We start from the raw sequence: 9,248 nt of genomic DNA, 5'->3' as shown, positions 1-9,248 counted from the left end.
TTTCAGAATTACTATCATTTTTCTTTGTTTTTTTGACGGGGGATGACTCCAATGAGGTATTTATACTCGACGACTCCTGTGCACCAAGATTTTCTTTTCTTTTAAAGTATCTTAACATATTTGAATGAAGAATAGAGAAGTAATGAGAACCAAAAGAAACGACTACATCAATACTCTTCACAAAAGAATTGATTGAGAATTGTTACTTGATGAGATATATATATATATATATATATATATATTGATGTAATAGAATATTTTGTTAATTGTTTTTCTATTGGACTTGAAAATCTAAAAGTAATAAAGAAATAGAAATCATTAAATGTAAAAGGATATAAGAAAGAAAAATATTATATGATTCATATAAAAAAAATTTATATGATATTAATAAAAGGTCAAACATGGGACGAGTAAAGCCCATCAAAAAAAAAAAGAAAAAAAAAAAAAAAGAGCACGTGAAGATGATTGAAAGAGTACATTCATCAGGTTGAGAAAATAATATAAAAATATAACGTATAAACCTGATATTAATATAATATTAATATTAATATGTATATGTATATATATATATGTTTTTTTTTTTTTTCTGAAAAGCTGAGTGGGGCACGGGACCCAGTGGGCCCCTGCCTCCCTCCGCCCCTGAGAATAAGGACTTATTGCTGGCAATAAGCCATTCCTAAATAAAATTGAAAATAAATCAATTAAAATAGTAAAATAGTTAAGGTCTAAGGCCCAAGCCCAAGCCCAGACCCAATAACGAGCTGGCCCAAGCCCAAGCATTAGGTTGCAGGACCCAAAACGCCGCCACCTCGTCCGCGCTATCCGTATCGTCCCTCCATCGGCAATGACGCCACCTTCATCGTCCTCACGCCCATTTGAAGCGTCGACCCTCCCCAGATCGAAGCTAGACAACCCAAACCAGCTCGGATCCAATAGATCCGATCGAACCCGGTCTTACATAAATATATTATTGAAAATTTTTGTTATATATCTTATATAATTAAGCCAATTCTTGAGTGAATGGTTAAATTTTTAAAGTACCATATATGCCCTCATATAATATAAATATTAATAAATAAATTATTTATATATGAGGATAAGATAGTCAATAGAGTATATTATATTTGAAAAAATTGTAATACCTCTCATAAAAAAATATGAGAGAAATTGAAATTTAAAAAAAATAAATAATAAAAACTAATTGACATGTGCAGAGCACATGTTAATGGGCTAGTATATACAAATATAAATATATATATATATATATATATTTTAATGTTTGTTTTTTTTTTTAGCCTCTTATATATCTTATATCACTATTCCACTTCTTTAAAAACAAAAAACAAAAGGAAAGAAGGGAGGACTAAAACTTGTAAACAAAAATTCCATTAAAACAAGCAAAACTACAACTGAATTATTAACGAAGATTAATACAATACAATACGATACTACTAAAAAAAATATAATAAATGAAAGAATGATCAAGGATAAATGTATTATCAACAAAAAATAAATTAAAAAAAAGGACAAAGGAGAAGGAAGATAAATATAATTTTTTGGGTAGTACAAAAATAAATGAAAGCAGACTATAAAAAAAAACAAGAAAATAGAGGAAGGAAAAGGACCCCCAGGAAAAAAACGAAAAAAAAAACAAATGATATGCAATGTGAATCAAACTTAACTGTTTTGTAGTACATTCATGTAATTGGGTCCCTTACAAACAAATATATAATAGTACAAAGAATTATATAGGGCCCATAATTTGGGGCTCTATTCCATTGCACATGTTGCACGGCATCTAAGCCGGCTCTGCGATCTCCGGTTGTTTAAGACGAGATTCAGTCATGATTACCTGGTCACCTACTGACCAAATATTATTTATTTGGTCAGTCACCGTTAGATTGACATCGGACGGTTGACAGCTACCGTCCGATGTCAATCGAACGGTGATATTTGGTCAGTAGGTGACCATGTGAACGGGGCCGTAAAAATGAGACCGCAATTTAATTTTTCGTCTCCGGCCTCCGAAACGCCCTGGTCATACAGTAGTACTGAACTGAATTAAAGAGTAGCACTGTTGCAAAATATGACACTGCAGCTACCCATGCAGGTGGTAATGATTAAAGCTACTCGATCTACTCTCTGTTTCTCTGGGCAGGGATATCAACACGATCCCATATTTTACTGCGGTCACTATCATTTCTCTCTGATTGATAAATATCTGTCCAAAACAATTACATCTCCACGGTCTTCATTCAGCTGCACCGCCGTACTTATTGGTTCTCTTCCGAACGCGTGGATCGATCTGGTCCAGTGTTCTCCTCTGAACTATAAACGTGACACAGTAGAATTCTGCAGAAACTGCGGTTCTGAAGAAAGTTTAACCTAGCTTCAGTTCCTTTGCCGTCACTATTCATCAGCAGTGATCGAACTGGCTTTTCTCTACACAAATGCCATGTGAATGACTTAAGGCCCACTGCTGAGCTCCACGTACGAGACGCCATCCTCGAGCCGGCTAGCTACTGACTGTGAGAGAGACAATTAGCCAGCAGACAGTATTGACTATTCATCAGCAGTGAACCGCAAATTAATCAGCTTTTTCTTGGATGTCACGTGAGATATCTTAAGGCCGTACGGTGTCTGCATTCATGGAGATATATCTTTGCCAAAGAGGGAAAAAAAAAAAAGGATCGATGGAGATAGCAAGCACACGTGCGACACGCCACCGGCAAGCAACCGACTGACATAGAGAGAGGCGCGGAAGAAGAAGAAGAAAGCAATTGACATACCTATTGTCGTTCGAAAGTAATGGGGCTCTGCATGCCTCGAGATGTGCAATGTTTTCCCTCCAAATCTATCTCCTCGTTTTCTTTAACTTGTTTATCTGTTTATCAGTTTATCAATGAGACAATGACTTCTCGATTTCTTTTCTGTCCTGGTACCGAGGCTGCATATTCCCTATTCTTCACTTCAGGTCTTCAGCTGATTAATTATGTGAATTTTTCTGTCGACAAGGAAGGTGCAGTACTTGGTATTGCGAGTGACATGATCTATATTTCAGCTGATGATGTTACTAATTAGAGAAAGGCTAATATAGTTGGCTTCTTCGTGAAATCGTCGTATAAATTAATAAGTCCAAATTTTTTGTTTTTGGTTAAAATATAATTGGAGAGAGCAGGTCTCCCAACCTGATATATTAAAAGAGTTAGATGTTACAAACAGAAGAAGGGTGAACAACGCCCATGCCCCTAGCCAAAAATAGAAGAACAACAGAGGTGCTAACCTCCAGTCTAACAGATTACAAGAGATAAGAGAACTACAACTCAAATAAATCGAAAATTCGGAAACTCAAGTTAAACTCAAGCATGAACGATTTCATAATTATTATGCTCGATTTAAATCAAGCGAAAGAATAAAATTTAAAAATAAATATATTTTCCCATGCGCAAGTTTACTAAAATAAATCAGAAATTCAGAAATCCAAGTTAAACTCCTGAATGATTTCTTAGTTATTATGCTCGATTTAGATCAAGCGAAAGAACAAAGTTCAAAAAAAAATATATTTTTCCTTGGCTACATTGGGGCCTTGATTCTCCTTGACTTTTAATCCAGACCATTAACTGCATATCCAATGGCTTATATGAAGATTAAATACAAAAGTTGGCTTTCTAGGTTAACGTCATCTTTTTTTTTTTTAACAGAAGACATCTCATCTGCCATTAACGCTTCTTGGATATCAAGATTTTTAGTTTTTCTACAATGACCCCACGATGCCGGGTAAAGTATCTACAATAGGATGCCTTTTCCTCTTTATTATTATGGATTTATGACTATCTATAAATTCAGCCGATTTGGGTTAGGTTTGACTGAGGTTTGGAATCATAGTTGGATTTCTCATGAGCTCCGGCTGATTCGGGGTAGAGTGAAATGATTGAGGTGGAAATAAATTGTTTGCTTTATTTATTTATTTTTGTGATTTTTGATTGATTCAGAGAAATTGAACAAGAAAAGATGCTAGAGAGAAATTTTCAAAAACCCTAAATTCGTTCATAGCTTTGACAAATCTAAAGATTGAAGATGGGATTCCAAATTTTCAAAAGGAAGGATAATTGATATCAACAAAATGAACAGACCTGAACATGTAAAGATGAAATGATAAGAAACAATACATGTGCAAGCCGTTGTTCATGCCGTTCATGGCAGAAGAGGGAAATTTCGGAGATAGAAAATGAAAAAGAAAGCAGAAAAGGAAAATAGAGAATAAAAGTTGAACATATGAAATTTTTTTTCTCAAAATTACATATCTCTTAAGGGCACCATAGCTACCGCTATCGTTCTTCACCGTGACCCAGGTGTTTTTGAATCTGTAGTGGAAAGAGATGAGGGGAGAATATGATGATTTTTGAGAGTTAACGCTGAAGTCGAAGAAAATTGACGGAGTTATGTTGTAAAAGGGCATTTCTTTCAGCAATTAACAGTGAAATAGTGAGGTGGATAAACACTAACCTTTGGACACTTAATGGATGGCTCAGACTAATAGTCAAGGAAGCCAAGGACTAAAACTAGCCAAGGAGAGGATCTGGATCCTAGATGGTGGTGCTACCGCCAAATAAGCTCAAATATTTCAATTTTAACCTTACGATTAAGAAAAATAAAATAAATTAAAAAAATGAAAAATTGCAACAATCCCCAGCACTCTTGCTACGACCCGCACCTCTACCTCTGCGGCACACTAGCCTCTATCCCTTTCTTCCTTTAACGTTATTTTGTTCTGTTCTCTTTTTTGTTGCTCCATCAATCAAGTGTCCTGCGAGAATGGTGAATCCAATTGTGACGAGCCCTGTTCATTTGATGCTACCTTTTTTAAATTTCAGATCAAAAACAATTATGGATTTACTTTGTATTAAGCTTTTTAAAAGTCAAAATCATCTCCACTAAACGAGCCAAATGGGATATTGTTGACAAAAGCACGAGATTTGCAAAAAGGAAAATGGGGAGAGAGAAGTAGATGCTAAAGATTTGGTTGTTAGGATGAGAGAGTCTACCGAAGGTTTAGTTGAGAATGTCTTAAAGCAACTGGAAATCTTTACTGACTACCAGCTAAAACTAAAGAGAGATCTATTTAAGAAGAAGAAGAGGTGGCACTGCGGTTTGGTTCAACAAATGTGTGGTATGATATCTTTGCAACAGGCTAACGGGAGACGGCAGTATTGCAGTTTTTGTTTTATGTTTTGGACTTAAACCAAAACAAGGGTACTGGAAATTTTGGTGAAAAAAATTAGATGTAGAGTGAACTGAGAAAATTATTGGGTGAATATAGCCTCACCATTTTTATTATAGTTAATCATGGCTAACCTCTATACAATATGATAAATTTTAATTGGGAATTTCCTAGCAAATTTGAATCTCAATTTAATAAAGTGAACTACATATTTCTTGGAAGAATTGAATATACAAATTTGCTGAAATGACACTTGAGAGTTGAGAGTTGCAAATTTACCCTTGGGTGAATTTAGGGATGCATTTTAATCCCAAAGTACAATGGTGTTTGGCAATCCAATATTCAAAACATGCGAAGCAGTGTATCACTCCTCCGACATATAATTGAATTCCTGTTCGATTAATTTTTGGGTGTGGCTATTGCTACCCTATTATTTTCTTTGTTCACCCTACTTACTCGTTACACATACGTTTTAATTTCAATTATTAAATTTACTTATCTAAACCATTTATCTTTCCAAAAATATCATTATATAACATATTCAATTATAAAAAAATAACTAAAATCTCTCAATTAATTTATACCAATAAAAAACTAAAATATGCTAAATTTTCCTAATAAAATCATAATCTGATTTACTTTCATTAAAAAAAAAAAAATTTAAGTATCATCGTTTGTCTATTTCCACCTATATTAAAAGATTAGTAATTTAACAACTATAAGCAAAAAAGAAGAGATTTGTTTTTTGTGTTTTAAATTTTTACTTTCGGTGTTCACAAAGGGTATTGCAAAGATTTTGATGAAATTAACATTAATAGTTTTGTGAATTGAATAATAAACTCACTGAGGAGGCAAGTAGGCAACAAAGAGACAAAAAAAAAATTTAATAAATTCAAATTTGGATGAAGAAGATGAAGATTAATGTTATCCAATGAGAAATTAAGTAGTTTTTGTATTTGATTAATTGGTTATGTATACAGTTTTCCTTATAGATTTGGATTTTAGAAAATTAGTGTAATTATTAGTCATTTTGCACTTGGGTAATATAGTTATTCAATAATTCAAATGTTTATAAGGTGAACTAAGAAAATGGAAGGGTGGCAATAGCCGCACCCCCTTAATTTTTCTCTCCCTAGAAAAAACAACTTTCTAAATTCTATTATAATATTTCTTAATAAAGAAATCATATTTTCAACCTTCCAAATAGAAGAGTGCTATAGTTCAAGGACTAAAATATTGAATATTGAGGAAATATCGATAGTTCAAAAAAATGAAAATTTTGATGGAAATATCGAGGAAATTTCAATCTAAGTAAATTTTTGAAAAAAAATGAGGGAAGTATAGAAAGTAACATGGAAATCATTAATGAATTTTCATGAAATGTTTACATGATCAATTCCTTATAGTATTTTTAAAAAAGTGTTTGATAAACTTAATTATATAATGATTGTAGTAATTTAGAGTATAATAAGATACACCGACATGACAAGGAAATGAAATTTTACATGAGAAATCTCAAAATGACTTAAATAGGAGATTAGGAGAGTTAATTATTAATTATAATAAGGTATAATTCAATCACAACTAGGAAGATCAAAATGCTCTCTCGTTCTCTCGAGAGAAAAACCCTAAGGCTGCAACCTGCTTTGATTGGCGGTGGTGGGGCTGCAAATGTATTGACTCTTGGTAGAGAGGTTTCCCGACTACGCAGTGGCTCTATAGTTCGGAGTTGGAAGGGTGGAGGCGCTCCTCTTTCTTCTCCTCTAATTGGTGGCGACGGCGAATGGCTTCGTCAGTGTCCCATGATGGTGGTCAGTTTCGTTGCGAAGACCCGAGATTTCCTCTCGTCGGTGTCACGCAGGGCTGGGCCTTTCGCTTTGAGGGAGGTCAAAGGGGGACTCGTTGAGGGCTGGGCTCATGTTTATCTGGGTTCAGATCCAATCGGGGGCACTTTGGAAGTGATGGATTGCTGGGATCGAGTAGTCTTTGAGGGTGAGATGCGTTGTCCCAGGGGCTATGCGTTGTCAAAGGGTGGAATTGCTGCGGATTTGGCTGTGTTCGGTAGGCTTTATGGGGAGGACGAAGATGATGGTGCGGCGGCTTTGACGGCGAGTGTCGGCGGCGACGTGGCTGATGGCTTTGGGCTGGCAAAACACATGTGGGCTTATTGGGTTAGGGCTGCTCTTTGGGCCTGCATTTGGAGTGGATGGGCTGCGTGCGCCTTGATCTGGTCTGTGGGCCTCAGCTTTGGGCTCACCGATCTAGGGGTTCAAGTGGGTTGGATTACCCTTTTGCTATGGGGCGGGATGGATTGGGTCTCTATGGCCCATAATACTGTTTCATTTTTGTTTGGGTCGCAAAAACCAGAGCCTTAGTTGGAACCTTTTTATGTAAGCTTCGAGATTTTTAGGTTTTTGTTAGAATAATGGTGCGTGAATTTCCTAAAAGGTGGGTGTACTCGAGATTTTTTGGGATGTTATTATTCTAGAATAGGGTTTCATGAGATTCTAAGGAACGATTCTTTCTGTCGACTCCATAGGGGTGTTTCGTTTTGTATTGCTTGCTGAATTTTAATGAAAAGGCTGACCTATTTCCATTCAAAAAAAAAAATTATTAATTATAATAATATTTTACAATTAAATAGATGTATTAAAATAAACATCGGTCTTCAAACAAACAGAAAAAGAAATAGAAAATGGTCCATAGAAATACATATAATTTTTTTTTTTTTAATAGAGCCAAATGTTTTCTAGTTAGCAAATTAGATAATCAAAATATTTATAAGCATGGAGGGAAAAGACTCAAAGAGCGATACATGACCCTATAAATTTATACAGTTTAGTCGGATTGGATAAGGACATGGCTAGTTTTCAAGCGGTATCAGGTTCGAACCCTAACCTCTTCAAAATTTGGTTTCAATTTTGGTCAAAATACTTTCTGAGCAACCCAAATATTGTGAGAGATAACAATAATCTCGTAATTTCTGGAGAATATCAGGAATTTTAAGAAAATTTCAAATATTTCCGGAAATATCGTGAAAATTTTGAATATTTCTGGAATATCGCGAAATTTCAAAAATTTCTCACGATATTCTCTTGGTAAGTTAAAGATTTTTTTTTTTAATGAAAAAATGTCAGCCCATTATATAGATTCAGCAAGCAATACAAAAACGAAACACTCCTATGAGGTTGACAGAAAGAATCGTTCATTAGGGAACCCTAAACACCTATTCTATGACAAGAACAAGCCCAGGCCGCCCCGAGTACACTCACCTTTTAAGGAAAATAACGCACATTTATTTCAAACAAAGATCAACATCCTCCGAAGCAAATAGTAAAATAAATCCTAAGAGAATATGATTTTTGCGACCTAATAAAAATTTAAACAGTACCCTGGGCCCCTATCCATCCAATCCCCCAATAAAGGGATGGTCCAAGCCTTGTGAAACCATAATCCAATGAGGCCATAAATGAGGCCCACAAACCACTTCAAGGCCCATGAGGTCCAATCCATCAAAATTTCCAGCAGAGGAGAAAGAGAAGCTGTCATGCCGCCTGACCAGACACCATCACCACTTCCATCTCCACCTCCATTGTTACCGTCGTTATCTTTGAAACTTTGATCCGGCATAGACCATACCGATCCGGTGTCCGCCAGCCACCCCAAGGAAGTGCAGACAAAATCCACTCTTTCCCTACTGTAAACCGAGAGGTCCCTGACCCAAAAGACAACACACCTCCAGCACCATAGAATCCTTGCACCGACAACCTTCCTGACACAGCAACCCACGAACCAGAAAACTCCGGCCAAGAGAGGCCAGTGCCCTTCCCACTACCACCCACGATGCTAAAACCGATCCAGACCCCAACCAACCGCCTTCAGAGACAAAAGATCCACCTAGCCAAACTGGATTCCCCTAGCCTCCGCCATGAACTTTTGCCTTCCCATCACCTTGAGACACCAAAATTGCCCCAAAAATCACCAGCCACGATCGAAAACTACCTGTCTTTAGCCACAAAAATGCAGA

This window comes from Rosa chinensis, chromosome 3 (genome assembly GCF_002994745.2).
Source record: "Rosa chinensis cultivar Old Blush chromosome 3, RchiOBHm-V2, whole genome shotgun sequence".
Lineage (NCBI taxonomy): Eukaryota > Viridiplantae > Streptophyta > Magnoliopsida > Rosales > Rosaceae > Rosa > Rosa chinensis.
This window is presented reverse-complemented; position numbering follows the sequence as displayed.